The 21,618-nt window shown below is 38.2% G+C and overlaps 1 protein-coding gene across 20 annotated transcripts in view; it reads left to right on the top strand.

Annotated features, from left to right (window-relative positions):
• Positions 1-21,618, top strand: part of PTPRD (protein tyrosine phosphatase receptor type D) — a 467,311-nt gene that overhangs the window by 88,401 nt on the left and 357,292 nt on the right. For 11 of the 20 annotated variants that reach the window (XM_080372001.1, XM_080371997.1, XM_080372014.1 and 8 more), the window contains exon 1: positions 44-674. The exons of 4 other annotated variants lie outside the window; for them this stretch is intronic. The gene's annotated coding sequence lies outside the window, so the exon portion shown is untranslated. 5 more of the 20 variants (XM_080372004.1, XM_080372003.1, XM_080372000.1 and 2 more) reach the window with 2 other exon arrangements.

Here is a 21,618-nt window from a genome sequence, read left to right as displayed (position 1 = left end):
GGGGGGGGGGGGGGGGGGGCGTGGGAGAGTTGGGGGGGGGGCGGGGGGCGACCTCGCTTCTATTTGTAGCGAAAGAATCGGCTAAAAGAGCCGAAGGAAGAAAAGAAAGGGAGGAAGGGAGGTAAAAAAAGAACGAAGGGGGAAGGAAGAAGGGGAGAGAGGGAGGAGGAGGAAGAGGAGGAGGAGGAGGAGGGGAAACAGAGCAGCAGCTAGGGAACAGAGAGCGCGCCCGGGAGCAGCAGCAGCAGCAGCCGCCGCAGGAAGAAGAAGAAGAAAAGAAGAGCAGAGCGGAACAGAGCAGAGCGGAGGAGAGGTGGCGCTGGCAGGAGGAGGCAGGCGGGGACCTGGCTCTTCTGGATGCTGGATTTTCGGACTCTCGTTCACTCTCTCCTGCTTCCCGGCGCCGGACTGTGAGAGACACGCACCGGCGCCAGGCAGCAGCGGCAGGGGTCTCGTAGCTGCTGCTGCTGTTGCTGCTGCTGCTGCTGTTGCTGCTGCTGCTGCTGCTGCTGCTGCTGCTGCTGCTGCTGCTGCTGCGGGGCTTGGATTAAATTGGCCGCCCCGGAGACGAGCGGGAGCAACGGCGGGAGGTGGCGGCGGCGGGAAGCGGCGGCGGACGGGCAGCCGGCGGCGGCGGCTGCTGCTGCTGGGACCGGGCGAGCCAGCATGACCAGGTAACTGCCACGCTCCTGACCCATTTTCCCCGCCGCCGCTCCGTCTTTGCCGCCTCTTTCGGCGCGTTTGTGCGTGTGAGCGCGCATGAGGATGTGTGTGTGTGCGTGCGTGTGCAGCCTGGCGCACAGATGCCTCGCACACAACTCTCCCCCTGCTTGCCCCGGGGCTCTCCCTCGGCCGTGGCCAGCTCGCTCCCTCCGTTCCCAGCCCGGCGGCGAGGCCTGCGCAGCGGGGCGGGAGGAGAGCTGCGGTGCGGGGACGGGGGATGGGGCAGGGTGAGGGCGAGTGATGGATCGGAGTCGACGTTTCCACTGAATGCCACTGAACACGGGCGGAGAGGGGAACTACAGTAATTACACGTTGGCTGTTTGGTTTGGCGATCGAAATATTAACTATTTTGTTTATTCTAACGGGTGGGGAGAAGGGAAGGTAGCAGGGGTGAGAGGCGAGGAGCCTACCGCTGGAGAGGGGTTGGGGGGGCGAGCGGCCGGCAGGGACCCCCAGCGCCGGTCCGAGGAGGGCTCCCTCCTCCTTATTCTCCTCCTCCTCGTCCTCGTCCTCGTCCTCCTCCTCTTCCTCCTCCTCCTCCTCCTCCTCCTCCTCCTCCTCCTCCTCCTTCTCCTCCTCCTCCTCCTCCTCCTCCTCTTCCTCCTTCTCCTCCTCTCTGTCGGCGGAGCGGGGAGGCACGGAGATGCGAAGCATTTCACAGGTTAGGCTTTTAATTTCTTTGTTTGCTCTCCCGAAACCACTTGAAAGGAGGCACATCGGGCTGGAAACTCATTCCGAGCGCTTACAAAAGGGGTCTTGAATTTGTTCGGCAAACTTAGCAGCTCCCTGTGCGCCGGCTGCCCGTGCAGGCAGGCACTCCTCACTGCTGCAACCGGGCTCTCCCAGGCTGGCAAATAAAACAGTTGTTTTCTTCCACCGAATTCCGTCTTTTGCCTGTTTTCTGCCCCCTCCCTTCCCAACAGGACTGTAGTATTTCCTTTGTAAGCGGTTACCACTCACAGTTGCATGTACGGCTTTTGAATGTCTGCTCCTTGTTACCTCTCCAGACTGCTGTCATGCGTGTTTTGTTCTTTTGCCTGGCCTTGGTACAGTGCCTCATGGAAGGCTGGCAGCTCCTTTGACCATGCTTACTATGTCCGTATTCTCGGTGTCTACATAGAAGGGTCATTCTATTTACTCAGAATAGTTAGGGTTTTATGTGTTCCTTCACTTGTCGTCTGAGATGGCGTTGCGTTGGTGATGAGTTTGTAGATGCTGATTTGCTTTGGAGTTTCGTTTTTGCAGATGCGAGTATTTTTGGGGAAGCCTATATCCTTCTAAACTTAGGATTAATGTGAGAAGTTGTGATTATCTTCACAGCCTTTCAGAGATTGCTTCTGATGTACCTTTGTTCAGGCGCAACCAACTGCTGTAATATCAGGACATTTATTGGAAATTTTGATCCAGAAATGGGAAAATGTATATGTACCATATTTTTCCTTCCTCTTGTATCTGCTAGTGGTTTATAATGTTGTAACAGTCAGTACTTTTCTTGCTGTAAAAGTGTGTAGTAAATTACATCATTTTCTCCTGGGTTGGGAGCACACAAAGCTCCTACAATTCTTATTGAACAGAGCAACTCTGAAGAAAAAAAAGATTCTCCGCTCTCCTAAATACAATCATATGTACTTGTATATTACTTTAATATGGCAATTTTTTGACATGTTCTTTAAATGCCGTCTCATGAGATCTTCTGTTACTGCTCTTTTAATGTGTTAAATTGACAAACTGGTCAGTTTAATAAATTCAGCTGTCAAATTTTGCCCAGTCAAAATTGCTAAAAGCTGTAAATGTACTGGCATGGGATTTTCAAGGCACTGAGTGTTATATAGAAAGGAAGAAGGATTTAATGAGAGACTTTTTACAGGAGTAGCTTTCCAATTTTAGTTTTGTCACTTGTGGTAATATGGTGGAGTATATTTAGATTTCTCTCAGTGCAGAAATGATGTATAGCTTTTCTGTATCCACTTAAAGCTCTGAAAGCTTTCCCTAAGTAAAAGACTTCTACTCTAAGAAGGCACTAAGAAATTCATAATGGTTTGTGTGTGCTATGGCAAGCTGTCAGGAATGGTGTGTGGAGAGGAGGGAAACAGTATCTCGGTATTTCTAGATTTCAGGAATGGGTCTTAGGACCTGCTTTTAGACCCACCAGTCATACTACTTTTAAAATGAGCGCTGAAGAATAAAGTGAAGTAAGCGTTCTGCTGTGACAGTTATGTAACTCAGACTCCAGCCATGTCAGTGAACTCAATGGGAGATAGTAAATCGGTGCTCAGTCTGAGAGGAGGGTTTGCAAGAACAGATTTGGGGGTGTGTGAAAGAACTCAAGAACTCGTGATTTGAGTCTGGTCAGTGACTGACCTTTCATTTTTAAGATTGCCTTTTGTTCCTGTGTTTGAATAATGCAGGGACCAAAACTAACAAGCTGAAGAGTAGGAATCCCCCTCATCTGCTGCTGTGTGTGCTGAGCCACTAGGGGCCTGTATAAACTGCTCTCGTACAGCAAATACCGGTACATGACATATGCTCACTCTTTCACCAGACATATTTTACACAGGTGCCTAATGTCAAAAGCAAAGTTGCCATTAATTTATTCCTCACTGATGAATGAGACTGCAGTTACTTACTGTATACATACTTACTGCATACAAATTGTATATTATTTGGTTGGGTTTTTTACCATACTTCATCCATTTTCCCCACTCGTGTGTAGTGTCCAACATAGTTCTTTCCTCCCTGCTTTGCTGTGTGCTGTTGAAGCTGGGGATAAACATTGACTCAGGAGGTACAGATTTTGGGCAAAGTTGGATTTGAGTGTCTCCCTGCATTTCATATGTTCTGTAAGATGAGAAAATCAGATTTATTGCCTGTATGTATCTTCTATTTGATTAGTAATGGTACTGTTCCATGCAAGTGTAGGGTTAAAAGATAAACTAAACAGGATTACTTCAAGGCAGGAACAGACATAAACTGATGTTGTATTTAAACTAGCTTTGTAAGTGTTACGTAAGTTTGAGAGTGTGGCAGCTCCAAGGCTTTGGCTGGAGTGTAGTCAGCATTTATGGGATCTGGGCTGAAGATGCACTACACATTTAAGAGTGTCAGTTTCAGAAATTTAAAATCCACCAGCCGTAGCATTCTTCATAGACATTAGGCAATAAGGTCAAGTATACTTACACTGTTCCATTGTTGATTTTCAGTTTTTCAAACTGGCAAGGCAGAGAATTTGTAAGAGAGCACAGCTGAAATATTTGCATATTGGATTTCCTTCAAAATGAACTTCCGTTACTAAGCTCTTTGAAAATTCTCATTTAAAAGGATTTTCAAGCTGAATCACAGTAAGGTCATACAATCAAAATGCAGTTTCCCTATGTTTTTTTAATTTTTTAATAAGCTGTCTTTAAAACAGCAGAGTTTTATGTATAATGTGGTATTTGGCCAGTTTCAGCAAGAAGGTTTTTGTTGTATTATGGACAACAGTTGTGCAAATATTGACTGAGTTTAATTTTCTGAAATATGCGTGTGTGCCCTTAGGTAAAGTCTTGATGAAATGTAATGAAATCCACTTTAAAGGTCTCAAATGATAAACATCTGTTCAAAACTGTAAGTCTTACTATGTGTCTGTAAACCAAGGTGGTGTCTTCAAAATGCAGAGGATAGGCACTTCATTTGCACTTTGGATATCAAAAGAAATAATACAGTACAGGTCTACAAATCATTGTTTCATTTTTCTATAAGATTGTGGTGATTTTTAACCTTTGTTCTTTAAAATTTGAGAAAAGGTATAGATATTTACTGTTTTAATTTCAGTGTCAGAGTCACGTAATGCCGTCTGTTGTAACAGGAGCTTGCTTACATTGTAATTCTATTTAAAAACAGTTGGCATAACACAGAGAACATACAATATTTTTATGAAAACTTTCAATTTAACATACTTTGTGAGTTGTTTATTTGCTTAATCCTTTTTTTTTTTCTTTGGTAAAGGCCTTAAATGAAGCTAATTAATGAGGGTACACTGGCAACTTGGCAGCCTAAAGCAAGAGTCTGCATTTAAAAATACTCCTTCATATACTATTAGTGATTTACAAGTAGGAGTAAAGAGGAAGCATTACTTCTCTTGGTGATCTACTACTGTGAAAGCTGCAGTACAACTGGAGAAATCTGATGATGTAGAAAAAGATTGCATGAGAGTGCTTTGCCTGTAAATTCCTTTCCAACAAGCTTCACTTCACTTGTTTAAGCCGCTGTGCATTGATAGAACCATATGCCCGCTATTGCACAATTTTAACTTACATTTCTTAAGCTCAGATGGCTTTCGGTTGGTGATTGGTAATATTTATTAAAACAATTGCATCTTTGTGTTTTCCTGTAGGAGGTGGATAGCTAAAATGCAGGGGAAATAGCTACAAGATAATACAAACGGTTTGTAAAAAATCATGTTACATTCAAGAAAGTAGGTTGTAAATACTGAAAGCATTGCTTTTTAAAAACATGATTATTATTCAGGTTCTTTATATTAAAGCGACAGTTCACCCTAAATAGTCTGTTTATCAGTTTATTTGTAACTACATCAGCAGGTACACATAGTCCATACTTCCCTAAAATAAAAAGACTTACAGCATCTTATGCTTATATGTTGTGACAGCCTTGTCCGTAAGCTTAGTAGCACAGTAACCAAAGTAATCCACAACGAAAAAGGTGATTGATCTTGCAGTAGAGTTCCAAAACGTATAGAGATTTGCAAAAATCAGTTCCCCTGTTTATAATTGCGTGTCTGATATCTGCTGGAGATTCTGTGTGTTCTTTCAAATGCAAAGACTGTGGAGAAAATTTCCTCCTTCTCTGCCAACTGAAAATGATGGACTTTTAGGCACTTTTGGTTTATTATACCAGAGGACTTGCCCTATTATCCTATCATGCCCTGCACTGTGCTTCTTTATTGTTAAGCATAGTAGAGTTGAGTTTTTCAGTAATCCTCCAATTATTAGAGTCGCTCCACTGGTACACAAATTAATATGTTGTTTGCAGACAATCAAAATGGATGTCCTAGTTAGTGCCAGCCGAACTGCTCACATATTGTTGTAGTCAGATAATGTGTACTTTTTTTCCCAAACAGCGCATCAGATGTGGTGTACGGAGTAACACAAGCGAGTATATCGCTCTTTCTTTTACAGTTTTTAGTGTTCTGGCGATTATGTATGTGTAAGTCGGAGTTCAGTAAGTGGTGTGTAAAATCTGCCTTTTTAGATGGCATAATCTGCTGATTCTCATCAAGAATATAGTCAGTGCCCACCTGATTGAAACAAATTTGGATTAAGGCCTAAATTTACAAATAGCTATACATTTCTTTTGCAAATTTGCCCGATCCCATTTCAATTTCAGTGTCTCATCTTGGATTATTCACTGGTTTTACCCAGAAATTTGGGGTTTTGTTACTTGCTTTGACTCAGTGAGAGCATATTCAAATACATTCTGGTAACAATATCATAGGCTTTCTGACCTTTAGAAAATAATTGTTTGCTAAGTTTAGAGTCAGTAATTCTGCTTGCTTGACAATGCTGATTGAATTAAAAAATTAACTGCATTTTTAAATTGTCTGTAGGGTGTTTTCTTTTTATAAAGCTTTCCCAAAGAAAGGTGAAATTTGTGTACAAGCAATAATGAGACTGCCATTTCTACTGTCTTCTCTTCTCTTCTCTTCTCTTCTCTTCTCTTCTCTTCTCTTTTTTTCTTCACATTTCTGCATGCTTTTGTAAAAGTGAAACACTCATTATTAAAGAACAATGCTTTTTATTTTTTCTGAAAAAATATGATAAAATTGATCTTATTGAAGTCGCAAAAATACACAGAGATATTCTGTATTCTATACCTTTCTTTCATCTCTTTTGTGCAACAGAAAAAAGGGTTTATGAAGCAGATGTGTCATGATTTTCAGCGTGGAGGCATGATTAATTTGTCTTTGTTCATCTACATAACTAAACTTCCATGGATCACATTTTAAATTTTGTTTTCTTTTTACTTTTCTTAAAGGAAGGGGCTTTCTCCCTCTGTTGGATTTACTGTAAGCAGGGAGGTCTTTTTCTAAAAGGCAGTTTGTAAATGTAGAACCAGAGATTGCCTTCTTTGGTTTTCGGTACTGTGCATGTCAAGTGCATCATTTCTTTACCTCTTTTGCTACATCTTTGTAACAAACAATTTGACCATTTGTTATTAGTAAGCAACCAGCTATATTTTACGTGTAAGAAAGTTTTAAAAAAATGGTCTGTGAATACTAGATGAGAACTTTGTCTGCCTGTGTGTAGATAAAAGTAATTTATTTGGTGTGAAGTGCATGCAATGAAAGATTTCTAAAACACTGATCGGAAAGTAGGACAGGAAGTTTTATTTATTTATTTTTGTTTGTTTGGGATGATAGTGTATCTTAGAAAGCTGCTTAACTGCTGCCCAGTGCAGCTGTCCTTCCCTGAAAGATTAGGTTTCAGGAGCAATGATGGATGTTGAATGCCTGTAGCCAGTTGTGGGGTTTGCTCTGAGGTCAGTGGTACTGATGGAGGATAGGAATTTACAGCCTTATGTCTCTACGCCAACGTAACCAATAGAATATCTCAAGAAAAAAAAAAACAAAACAGCTAGGTATGTTCAGTGCTGACCTTGTATTGCAGCATGGTTCAGGAAGATACTTATACTAGTGATAGTGAGTAAATTTATGAATAATAAAGACAAATTTAGTCATGAGTATGCCCTTCTGTTTCACAGAAACACCCAGAAAGGGCTATAAAAAGTAAATACAGTTATGTGACTTTATTTAGAACTACTTACATACTATTTTAAACAATGGAAATTTGCAATTTACGCTGTTGACTTACGATTTCAATTGTATCAGATATGCATAAAGTTTTTACTAAGCACGAACTTACTCTTTCACCTAAAAATAGGGTGTGGGTTTTTTTCTGGTAAAAATATACATTAACCGTTTTCAGCAAGCTTTACCAAGGCATAGTTGATACTCTTCAGTGATGAAAGGGTACATATTTGTTAGATAGAAAGGGTAAATGGTATTTAGTGTTACCTTCTTTAGTTTGGGTATGACAATATGTATTGCCAATAGAGATGGATAGTTTTGATAGCTCTGCCGTGTCCTTTCAGAAGTGTTTGTTAAGATCAGACTTTCAGACTTCCTTTATGGATTGTCTACCTTTCTTGAGCTGTTGAAGATTTTTCTTGATATACGGTTATGTGATTAGCTATTGAAAAGTGAATCTTGGCAGAGAAAGCTGCACAACAAAACGTGCTGTTTTATTGTTAAGCTTTCAGAGCTTTTTTGAACTGTTTGTGTTAATTTGTACCTTAATGGTATATGTGGATTTTTCAGTCAAGCCTTAGAAGAGCTGTCCTAATAGGCTGAAAACCCTCAGTGGTTAGTGAGAAAGATTTCCTTTGACAGCAGCATTGTTTGGATCGGATCTATAGTGCCTTTGTGTCTTTGCTTAAATAATAGAAGTTTTTACTTTGGATAATTCTAGTAGTGGTTAAATTAAAATATGGAGGAGAAAGCTTAATAAAACATCAGATGAATTGATTTATAGTCTCTCATAAATTAGGGAGTAAGAAGCATTTTGGTAAAGAGAAATACATATCCAACAAGAATCACTTTAGGACAGCTTTGCATCAAGGAAATGGCATTTTGCCAAATGCCTATGTATTCTACTTATTGGCAGCATGCCATCAACTTTATTTGGAAAACTGTTTTTGCTTAAGTAATAAATATTCATGATTTACCAATAAATTTTACCATAAATAACGAAAGCATTCACTGGTAAGTTTGGTGGCTTGTGTTTGTTTTTTTTTTTTTTTCATTTTTCATCCATTTCATGAATAATGGACTTTTGCAAATTATCATTAAGTGCATCAATGATCTATTGATTAACCGAGCCTTCCGAACAGCAAAATTATTTTGCTTACCTTGTTTGATGATTTGGATATCTTTGGATATTATTTTTGCTTGACATGAGAAGCGTTGAATTTTTCTATTGTACATGTCATGTGAAAGAAAACATATCGTATTAACTTAAAGAAATATTTGCCTTAGTTGATATTAATGATACTCTAATGCATTTTTATTTCTGTTAAAGGGAAGTGGATAATTAATGTAAAATTTTATTGTCACAAAGTCAATATGTAGAATTTACACCTGTTTCCCATTTAACATTACCAAAAGCTGCCTTAAATGGTCACATGAAGTTTCAGCATACTGACTAGATGAAAAATATAAATATATCAATGGCAGTAGATAATGAAGAGAGCATTGTACTTTGTAATGCTAACAGGTGGCAGTGAATGCCTGCAGAAGCAATCATACCTCTGTAAGAATCCTAGCATTCCTTGGGTTTAATTTCGCATGATTACAGTGACTCTGTAAAAAAAACAGTGTTAAGACTTTAGCAATAGTATTTCAGTTAGCTTGGAAATTTCTAGACGGTTTTGAACTAAATAGAGTAAATACTATATATACGTAAAAAGGAACTTTATTTTCCAACTCTTCAGCTGTACTTGATGGATCAGATATGTGTCCTTCTAGTCAATGTAATCCCTATAAGGGCTCTTCCTAGGATTGTATCCCTGGCTGATTTATTCATTGGATTGCTTTATTAATCTGGTGCACAAGGGTGATCTTATTCCAAATTTATTAGAAAGCATGAAAATAACTACTGGATTTCTTAGACATGTGGATTTCTCTATCTTCAAACAATTCTAATTTATAAACTCTGTCTTTCTACTTGTTACTTGGGATTGCATAACCTCTGAAAGGTGCAATGGACTTAAAACTATTGTTTCATCTTTGCTGATCTCTGCAGTAGTCCAGTTTAGAGAGAGATATTAATTTAAAAGATGGAAATAAATTGTTGTGTGTAGAAGAAAGGTATGATGGGATTTTTCTATGGTGATGAATGAGTTGCTAGAAATACTTATATAGTAACCAGTGCTTAACAGATCTATTCTCTTTAATAGATAAATTCATGAACTGTGTTACTGGTTTTCCAGCTTTTTTTTTTGTCATCATTGTAAAGAGGTGAGGAACTTGCCATTTTGATGTGACATTTTTTGCTTTCAATTAACTTCACATTGCAGGTGCCAGTTAGAAAATTAGGCAGAGGTGTTTTCTGCAGTTGGAACCTGTTGCTTGGAGAGTTATTAACGGTGTTAATAACTATTGCATATTTAACGGAAAGAACACTTGAGAACATTGAAGAATTTTGGGGTGGGAGAAACCTGAATTTAGCCACTTGAAAGAGTAAAGACTGAAATTTACAACCTCAGAAGTTTCCCAGTGAAGCAAAACTGCCACAGGCTTCATGCCAATTTGACTGCTGTGACTGGGGATGCCCCTTCCCTGCCTCTTCTTTCTCCAAGTTGTTGTCAGCCCTGGTTTTGCATTGCTGGGAACATTTTAGCTGGAGGTCTGTCCTTCATATGAAAAATGGCAGTTAGTAAATCAAGGAGAAATATGTGTTACTGAAGAAATACTGATGCCTACTTCACTCCAGCTCTTCCATTGTGTACATCACTCTGTCTTGAATGAGTCTTCAGGTATTACTTAAAGGTAACTCTTTGTAGCAGTTTTTGTTTCTCATTGTTTGATAATAGCTGATGTTGTGAACTCTCAAAAACTCTGGGAATGGCTCCGTAGGCTGTCCTTATTTCAGAATGTTACTTGAATTATGAATATTTGTTATGTTCTAGCAATTCACTCTGAAACCTATTGTCATTAGGATCTCAAAGGCTTCATTTGTTTTTTTTTTTTTAATCTTGGGCTAAGTGTTATGGGCTTGTCCTTTTCGCATTAATCTCTAATTCTTTGACTATGTATAGAAATCTACAAAGCAGTCTTTCAATATAGATTTTCCTATCCATTGCTGTACTTAAAACACCACATCAATACGTGTACACCTGCTGCCTTCATTGAGGTTTATGAGTAACTCTGGGATATTTTTTAAAGAAGTTCTGTGCTTTCTTTTATGTCTTGGGTAGGATACAACATTGCCTTTTGGTTATCTGTGACATCTTCCCATTTTTCACATCAGGAGGTTCTCCACATTAAAAGAGGGAACACAGTAAGAGAAACAGACCTGCTTGACAGCTTCTCCTGGCTTGTGTCTGGAGAACTGCATGAGTGGAACAACAAAGAAATATATATCTCTGGTGCCATTTTGGTGTTTCTGTCTCTAGATGCAGAAGTAGCAGATTTAAATTCAAGTGTGAGTGCTTCTTTCCAGGTACAGCCTTCAATTTAAGTGTGTTAATTCAGCTGAATTCAGTTCCTTAACCCCCATTTCTGTCAGAGCAAGTCAGTTTTTATTGCAAAACAATACTGATAGTTTGTTCTCACAGATGAACTATCTGGTAAAAGAGTTGCTAGTTCATCTTCTGGTGAGAAACTTCAGGAGTATAGGTTCCCAGTCTTTCAAGCTCACTTCAGTGGTGGGTTTTCCAGGAGAATCATCTAGATGTTTTTCAGGAGAACACAAAACTGCTGTATGAATGTTTTGAAGCGTTACATTTCATTAATAGACAACATTTGTCAGACATTGTCACACTCACTGTACTTTTCTTAGTATTTGCTTCGCTATGTTTTATGCGTTTGAGAATTTTAAAGCAGATTCTCACTGTAGTTTTTTACTGATAGTTATTATTCCACCTACTTAGTGGTTAACAATGGCTGCTTTTCTTGACTTAGGCATATAAATACACACATGGAACAATAAGCAGGATTTCCCTCGACTTTGGATTTGTAAGTTTTGTTTCAGTTAGTGTAGGGTAGATGACTGCTCCAGATTCGGTTCTATTACTAGATTTCTGCTGCTGACTGGAGTTGCGTATATTTAATAATTTAGTAGCTGTGGAGGGGAGCTAGGAGTATATGGTTCCGCTGTTGGGAATGAAGTCATAGAAGCTGAGACTCTGTGTTTTGCTGAGAGTGCAGGTAACCGCACCCTTAACACAGATGTTTAATTGCAATTTTGGTTGCCCTTTGTAGTGGTTCAAAGCTAATACTGAAGTTGTGCAGCTTGTCTGAATATATGCAGAGCTCAAAGCTTCTTTCAGAATTAGTTCTTTTGGCTTTTGGTACAGACATGGCTTTCAGTACTTGCACATTTTCAGAGTTCTGTTCATACAAAAAGCAGTTTTCAGAAATTCATTTAACTGAAACCTTGTACTTCAGAATGTGTGGCAGATCTTGTCAATGTTTTGACTGCTTTCTGTTTACAAATAGTGTAGATGTTTGGCAGATTAACATTTTGATTTATCAGTTCTTTGTTTCCTGATAAAATGTTTCCTTTTTTTCTTTTTTACCTTCAAACTTGCTGAAAAGAAAAATGTATTCAGATTTTCTCGTCTCTAATTTTCACCAGTGTTTTACTATAATGCTGATGATTTTTCTGCTTTTCTTAATGGTATGTAGACTGGAGAAGGATAGGAGGTCCATCTCAAATATTTCTTCCCCACAGTGTCCCCTTGAAGATACCACGGTATTCCTTACAAAACCCAGTCTTCCTTTGGAGGACTGTGAAGGTATCTTTTACGTTCAGCAATTCCCTTTCAGACTTAGACTGTGAAAACAATAAAACAGTTTTCTGATGCTTCTTAACACAAACTATAGGTGAAGCTTATCCTTCAGAAGTCTTGTGGTTTCCCTTTATTTGAACTATAGATTTCATGGGTATTTTACTAATTGTAAGATGTGCCTACATTAAAAGTTACAGCTGTGTGAGAGGGCTTATCATGTAACTGGTAATCAAGTAACTCGTAATTGAACTAGCATCAGTGGTGTGAGTTGATGTTTAACTGTTTAAATGACAATCAGGAATTACTTAATACTTTCAGATGGGCAGAATCACAGAACTCAGAATAAACAATACTAAACAGACATAATTTTAGATAGCTGTGCAGTCCTTTATTGGATTTCTATATAGGGGACAGGTGGTGTGTATATAATATATTCCTTTGCATTGTTAGTGTGTACTTGAACTATCAAAAATAATTTTAGAGCTGCAGTTTTAGGATGTCTCAGAGGTATGAAGGAATCGTACACTTGTGCATCACAAATATGCTGCCCAGACAGAGAGATTACAGCGATCTGCAGAATGATAAAAACTAGCCCAGTCAGCTGTACTTTGCAAAAATCCTTTTACTATTTGCATCGTTATACATAAGAGGATCCTTGTAGGTATCTCCTGCAGTTTACAGTCTAGAATTTAGTCCCTGATTTGTGTCCTTGCCTAACAGAGTATGAATAATACAGGAAAAAACAAACAAACCAACCACCCTGCTTGTAAAACACTCTAATTTTCACTCTGCTCTTATCCTTTACTAATTATCTGGAAATGTAAGGATAACTTTGAAGAAAAAAGTTCTTTATAGACATATAGCTAAAAATAACTATAGATGCTGAGAGTCATGTAACCAGATCTCCTGAAATGACTTTAAAAATACAGAACATCTATGGCTGCTGCCACTGTTAAACACACCAAATGAGAGAGGAAATGTCAGTAGTATTTTTTAAGTGTTAGGAAGAAAAATTTTTGTTGTAGATTAATGAAGGATTGATTGTAAATGAGCTTTATTGTATATATTGTATATATATTTATATTTATATGTATATGTATTTATTGTCTATATATATATATATATAGACAATCCTTGTGTATAAGAACTCCTCAGTAATAAGAACTGTGTGCTGCATATGGTTCAGTTTATCCATGCACAAACTCCCACGGTATCAAATGGATTTAATTGCACAGCAAGTTAGCAGGAACTGATTTTTTGTTCTGTCATTATATATAGTAGAAGTGTAAAAATGTGAAAACATATATATGAAAATGTAAGCAAGGACAGAAAGGGTGAAGAAAACCACTTCTGTTTTAGAATGTTTTAGAATGCAATAGAGAAGTGAGGTTCACCCATACGCGCAACTGTATATCTAGGTAAGTTCACCACTCTGTAACATCGTTGAAATCCGTGAGAGTGTATGTAGGTTTAAAAAAGAAGCATGTGTGTGGTTCAAAACCAAGTATGCACACTATAGTGATCTTTTAAAAATTATTCTATTTATTTATTTATTTATTTATTTAAGTTGAACACAACTTTGTGGAAGGGAACTTAAAAAAAGCTGATTTCTGCTTTGCTGTATTTTGTGCCTTTTTCTTCAGATTGTGCAAATCAGTATTAGTATCACAGCTGACTAGATGTGGAATAGTTTACTGCTTTCCTTGTTTTACGGAAAGTAATATACTAATACTTCTATTTGATAGTGTATTTTCCTTTTCACTTTGTATTCAGAGCAAGCAAAGCATCCCCAAACTACCTAAATGTGAAACAGGCTATGTTTAAATTTGTGTACAATATGGAACACTGATATTTGACAACAGGAAAAAATACTAATAAATGAGAGGTCCATAACGAGACACAATCTGTTCTGTAAGTATGAACACTTGAGTTCATGAATACACTTTTAAAAAATCTTAGATGATACAAGAACACTGTCATAGGCATCACTCTGTCAGGATTTTGTGTCTTTAACCAAACCACCATGCAGGGCTGAAACGCTGAACCAAATCAAGCCAAGGTATTTTTTTCATTGATTCATAAGCGCTAATATTTTGGTGAAGATCTATTTCATTGTTTAGCCAAATATGAGCAGAGATCTGTGCAAAGATTCAGAGGTACAGCATATGCTAAACAATTTTTTACCGTGTCTGTTCTAATCAGGTTTTCTTTTGCATTTCACTGTCATACCTACTTGTTTTTAAGATGACTAACAAAATACAGCATTACATTGTTAAAGGTGAAACTCGTAAAGTCCTAGGAGGGAAATAAAGTTTTAAACAGAACATAATCTTACTGGTAGTGATTCCTCTTGTGGAAGAATTGCAGAACAGAAATTCTATTGTGTTATGTGAAGGATGAAGGGACTGGTAAAGTAGTTCCCAATTTGGTTACTGAAGAAATTAGCAGGAATAGGTTATGTATTACAAGGTAAATCAGTGGGTTTCTTCACTGGGCTTGTGCTGTTTTATGTTGTTTCATAGTATGTGCCTTGTAGTCATTTACAATTATGTTGAATTGGTGATGGGGAAATAATTTTGTTAAACTATTTCAGCAGCTTCTGTTTTGCACTTCAGAAAGAATTCTGCAAACACTGAAAACAGTGAACTGTTTGATGTTGGGTGTAAGTCTGTGGAACTGAATGTGGATAGTAGTTGGCATTTCATTGTAAATTATGATGCATAAGTAATTTACTTTTTGTGGATTTGTACCTGACATTAAAACATATCTTTGTTTTAAAAAGAGCTTTAAGTCGACGATTCTTTAGCTTTAGTGTTACCTCCTCTTAAGAGATTCCAGCCTTTTTCCTTCAAAAGCTTTAATGCTTCTTATAATGCTGCTCTTCTGTGTTTGCTTTTTGTTTAATTTGACTGCCTTTTGTACATTTTCATCAAGGTAGATGAGCTGAAGGCCAAAAGACTTCGGAAGTCCTATCTGTACTTGCAAAAATATCTAAGAGTATGAAGGTGTGTTTTCTTTAGGTAGTTAGAAGAGTCTTTTAAATCAGTATGATTTGAACAGCTAGATTTGCTGACATTGACGTGTGTAGCATAAGCTTGCTTTGGTTTTAAAATAGAATTTTATTAAATTACATGAACCACTACTGGGCTTCAGTCTTCCAGTTTTCTCTTTGTCCCTGTACTTTAGTGCAGTCTTCCATCCCTTACACAGTTTTGTAGAATTTAGTGCACACAAATTTGTCAGTAGGGGAATAAACTTTCTAATATGGAGGAATCAGATGACTTTCTGTACATGTGCTAAAACCTAATATTAATCACAGATAGGGTGATATGAATCATATGAGTCAAATAAAGGTAGAGCCAAGAGAGTATTTCTTGGCATTGTAACAATGAGCCCCAGATTTCTCTTGCTACATGAGAATAAAAGCTGTCACAGAATTAATATTTTTGCCTAATTTTGTAGGACAGAGAACCCGATATGTATAGAATCTGATACTGGTTGGTTGGTGGTTTGTTCCCCCCCCCCCCCCCTCCCCCATGTTAGATTTTTTTAAAGCAATAGTTTTTGTAGCTACTCTGTATCCGTATTTTCAGCCAGTAATATAACTGAAGTAATTGTTTTGATGTCCTTTTGGTATGTGCAGTTGTAACACACATGATTAGAAGGTCACACTTCAACCTTGGAAGAAAGTACTAAATGGGAACCCTAATCATGGATAGCATTCAGTTTTCCTTAAAAAGTAAAATCGAAATGGAAACATAAACTGAAGTCTTGAAGGTCTAATTTTGTGTCCTGTTGACATCAGTGGTAATTAGAATACAGTAGTATACAAACATTACATTTAAAACAACATGGACTCTTTATGGTCTTCTAATTTGACCATAAACTTCAGCAAAAACAGCCTTCTAGTGAAATACACATATATGGTGTGCAAACGTTCATGTTAATTTTCTGTTTTATACACCTTTTAGCCTCTACGTTGCACAGGCTGCTATTCCTAAAAATATTTTACTATCAGTCATGATCAACTTTCTTTTCATCTTGTACTTCATAGCTTGTTTCACCTGTAATTTTCACACTGTTGATTGTTATTCGTGTGAAAAACATGATAGCTTCAGCTGCCATTGGCCTTGTGTTTGACATCTTTTTTTGTTGTTCTGCTTTTATAACTATAAAAATATGCCATTCCCTGCAGTCAGATTTTGGCAAGGTCTAGAAGGACTTTTCTCAAAGCAGTTCTGTGTTCAGGTAAATTAAAGTCACTCTAAGAGCTTTGGGGATTACTGGATCAATGCACATCATTTTACGTAACTTTTTCATTGCTGAATACTGAAATATATTTAGGAGTTTTCTTAGAAGGTAACAGCACGACTTTGTTAAGTACATGATTTTTTTAAAATTTTTTGTTCTCTAAATGCTGTTTGTATTCAGTGCACATTATAGCTCTCCGAAGACCAAAAATGCTTTTCATTATTGCCTTTTATCTGTCATGCTGTTTGAATGATTTTACTGGACACTAGTAAAGTAGGAAAGTGATACAAGTAAATTACAACTTGTATCTATTTCTGCTGTCAGAAAAGCACTACAGGAAAAACAGATTATGGCTTCTATAAAACATAGTTATTTAGAAAGCAATTTTTTGCCAAATTAGTATATGTACATTCTTTCCTGTGTAACTTTCTCTGCAGGATTGAAATGTTTACACCCACAGTTGACTCATAAAAATAATGTAGAATTGAGCCAAATAGATTCATATTTTTAAATTGCTAAATATTTTTCCCTAGGAAGTGAAAAGCATCCCTTTCTGGGTTACTCTTCTTTTTAGTTGTGAGGTCTCAGGCATGCATACACAGAAAAATGAGCACACATATAAATCAGAAGAATTTCATGGTAGCTTGAGATTGCATCATTAGGTTTTGTTGCTCTTTCTGAACACCATAAACTTGATATTTTGACGTTTTGTTGATTTTTTTGATTAATGGAATGTATAAAATGCTGACATTTCTTGAAGTACTTTTCCAATGCATCTTCATCTAATTTGCCAGATTCTCTTGTAGGCTACTGGTAATTCTACGTTTATCACCATTAGGTGATGAACAATGCTTTTTGTTATTTTTCTTATTCCTTACCTCCTTCCTTCGTTGCTTTCCTCACAGGTTGCAATACCAGCAATGTAGGTGGTCTTTTTCCTGGTAGCATTAGGTCTGATCATCACAACTTGTTGCTAATGGTATGTGTGATCTTGCGTAGGAGAAGAGATGACAAGGGAAGTGTTCGGCTGCTGCTACTGTAACACACTGTGTGCATGCAGGCTTGCTGATGAACTGCCCGTTACAGTATGCAGGAGGTAGATTACTGGTTTCTATATAGATACCTAGATTCAAGTAGTTTAGATTATACGATTTCTGTATGTAGACAGAGAGTAAGCAAATTAATTTTAGACACTCCGTCAGCACAGGGTAAGAAACCCGACAATTATTTTCCTGCAGGGTAAGTCAGTTGAGCCCGAGTTTCAATGTTTCATAACAGTTTCCATATACATGAATTAATTTGGGGAAAGTTTCCTGGAAAAATGTACTAGTTTTTATCTTTAGTTTCTGTAGTGATCCAATGTTACTGCAGGGGGTAATCATTACTGACTGTGACTCTTAAATCTTTTTTGTTTTGAGTTTGGACTAGAACATTTTTGATGTTTAAATTACTTGTTTGAAGTTACAGGAATTAAAGCTAGAATTTTTAATGAAGCACTAATAGTTTTAAACAGAAATATTCCCTGAAAAATGTGTCACAAGATTTCTCAATAAAAATTTTCCTGTCTGAGAATTACATTACTGGTGGGATAAAAATTTGGCAGCTTTCTGTTATCTTTGTTCTTTCTTTTTCTTTCACTTTCCATTTTTATTACATGGATTTTTATCTAATATTTAAAAAATGAAAACATTTGAGTGTTTTCATCATGAATATTAAATCATCGTGTGTGTTTTTATTTAGTTATATGTAGCAGATGTGTCTCAAGAGACACTGCTTTGTATTTATAACAACGTAATCGTGCAAAAATTTGAAATACTTCTGGGGCAAGCTGCTCCTGACCAGTTTTTTGTTTCACTGTCTTTTTTCAATTCTTGTTTTGACTAAAGCAAAGTATTATCTTGCAGAATACATGATGAATGGATAAAGTACTATGATGCCAAAAGAAGCTTAGTCCTTTTATGGTCATCCTAATTCCATTTGGTTGAAGAATGAATGTAGAATGTAGGAAAACATCCTGAAGCAATGAAAACTTTCAAGATTCTTTGCAAATGTCATGTGACAAATCCAAAATTTAGTTTCTCATGTCTTCTCCTGTTTAAGTGCTTTTATAACAGTGTGAGGTTATGCTGCTTTACTGTTACAATCAGCCCTCAGTCATTTGTATGGGTGTTAAAAACAGGCTTCATTTGGGTGTAATAAATATATGAGCGCTGGTAGATCTGACACAAGCCAGTTATTGCACAGGTATAGTTGAGGTTGTGTAGAATTCAAAATATTTTGCTTTGTAAGCCTGGCAATCTGTCTACCTCCAGTCTCCTGGGAGACTTCCAGTAACGTACCAAATTGAACATAGGTTGACTAATACAGAAACGTTTTCACTAGGAGCTATTGAAAGATGAGATAAGAAAATACACAGTAATATTCAGGTTTGAATGCCTGGTTATCAAAATCAGATTCTGTTGTCTATGTTGAGCTTCATTTTTTACAATTTATGGGTTTTTTTCTTTTTATTTTTGATGGATAATAGGGCTATTTTGGTGAAGGAATATATTTGTACCTGTACTATTTTGATAATGATGTGTTCAGGTGGCATTATTTGAATGCATTAGGTCACAATTCAGATGATATTCTGGACCTGAAATCTTTGAATAAATGTTCTTTTCATCTGCAAAGTGGCATTAAATAATACTAGGAAACTTGACATTACTGTGTAATCTATCTTTGGTGTCTGATTTGCTGGCCTCCTGTTGCTGATCTAGGACAGTAGGTTCAGTGTATTTCAAATCTTGCATATTAATTAGTCTCTTGACTGTTTTTCTAAATTTTTTAGCGGTAAAATAAATGTAGTTTCTCATACGAGGGGTGTTGCAACAGTAGCAAACCATGTCTAGTTACAGCTGAGTATGCAGTTTAAGATGGCATCTGTTTTCATGAAGCATAATTATTGCTCTTTTTTCCCCCTGTTCCTTTAATGAGCATTACATTCATTAAAATAAGTGAATAAGATTGTTCTAAATAAACAAAAAGATAAATACATCAAAGATGGGTAACCTTTTAAACATCATAATCAAATATGCATTGCAGTTTTAGTGTGCTGTTTCATATGCAGTCTCATAAACGACAAGGATATTTACTGTTTGTTAATCTAAAATCTATGTATTGATTAATGCAGGGCCACTCTGTAAAATGTAACATTTGCTGCAGATTCTGTAGATGACCAGTGTTCTTGCATATTGATGGGCTGAGGCAATTTTATTGTCATCTGAGAGAGTAACATACACTTGGTTTGGAAGCTTTATTTCCCATACCTGTTCTATGACAGACCTCTCTGCTGCCAGTGCCGAACAGGTATCATACTGTTTTCTGTAGCGTTGGGGTGATGTATCTGACCACTTGGCGTCTGATGGAGACTATCAGTGTATCTTCCATGGTTCATTAAAACACCACCAAATCCTCAGTGGTCTGTGCTGCTTACAGATGACATTGATCTAGAGACCTATGTACTAAAGTCCTATATCTCATTAACATTCCTAAAGCATCTTGTTCTCATAAAAAAATGGCTATAAATTGGGGAGAAAATTACAGTTTAAATGTGATTTAAAGAAAGTTAAGTGGGTGACTGAGGAGAGCCGTAGCAGCAGAAGGGCTGTATGTCAGACATAAATCACAACCTTAGGAGAAAGAAGCACCAAATTGTATAAAGGGTGAGAAAAGTAGATGAAAGAATTACCTAGGGAGGCTATTGTAGTAGGGAAGGGAGAGTTGGTCCATGCTGTTGTTTCATGTAGGCATCAGTGATATAGCCAGGAGCGGTCTGAGGAGTATCAAGGATTACAGGGCCCTTGGAGCGGAGATAAGGGACTCTGGAGCACAGTTTTTTGTCATGAATACTTCTGGTCAAAGGGAAAGGGTTTGAAAGGCCAGTTGAATCTGGTGAATCAAGAAATAGTTACAGGACAAGTGCCACAGCCAAGGGTTCAGCTTCTTAGACCCTGGGACTTGCTTTGAGAAACCTGGTTTATTGGAGGCTGATAGGGCACATGTATCAGAGGAGGGGAAGAACACCTTCACTTGGCTTGCCAAGCTCATGAAGAAAGCTTTAAACTAAAAGTGCTGGGGGAGGAGAACCGCAATCCATCCCACTCCTACCAGTGTGATGCCAGTGCCAGAAAGAGATGCCCAGAGCCTGGAGGAAGATCACAGATCAGCAGAACACCTGAATAGTAGCACAAAGGAATTCCAGCTACTCTAGCCAGTAAGTCAGCTTCATGGGGGCCCAACTTAAGTGCCTCTATGCAAACACACCTGGCCTGGGCAATAAACAAGAGGAGTTAGAGATGTGGGCAAGCCTGCAGGGCTATGATCTTATCACAGAGGCATGGTGGGATGGCTCCTATGACTGCAGTGTTGGAATGGAAGGATACTGGCTCTTCAGGAAGAACACGAAGGGGAGATAAAGAGGTCGGGTCACTCTCTATTTCAGTGACCAGCTGGAGTGCATGGAGCTCTGCCCAGGAATGGATGAGGAGCCGACTGAGAGCTTATGGGTAAGGATTAATGGGAGGGCAGGGACAGGTGACATTGTAGTGGAGGTTTTCTACAGGCTGCCTGACCAGCAAGATCGAGTGGATGAAGGCCTTCTATAGACAGATAGGAGCAGCCTCACATTCACAAGCCCTGTTACTCATGGAGGACTTTAACCACCCCAATATCTGTTGGATGAACAACACAGCAGGGCATAAGTAATCTAGGGGTTTCCTGGAATGCGTGGATGATTACTTCCTTCTCCAAGTGGTAGGAGTGTTAACAAAGAGAGGTGCTATGTTGGATCTTGCTCTCATCAACAGGGAGGGGCTGGTGGAGAATGTGAAGCTCAAGGGCAGCCTTGGCTGCAGTGTCCATGAAATGGTGGAGTTCAAGATCCTTAGGACAGCAAGGAGAGTGCACAGCAAGCTCACTACCCTGGGTTTCAGGAGAGCAGACTTGGGCCTCTTCAGGGATCTGCTTGGTGGAGCACCATGGGGTAGAGCCTTGGAGGAAAGAGAGAAGCCCAAGAAAGCTTAGTATTCAAGGATCACC

The sequence above is a fragment of the Falco punctatus genome, assembly GCF_963210335.1.
Source record: "Falco punctatus genome assembly, chromosome: Z".
NCBI classification, from domain to species: Eukaryota; Metazoa; Chordata; class Aves; order Falconiformes; family Falconidae; genus Falco; species Falco punctatus.
This window is presented reverse-complemented; position numbering and strand designations above follow the sequence as displayed.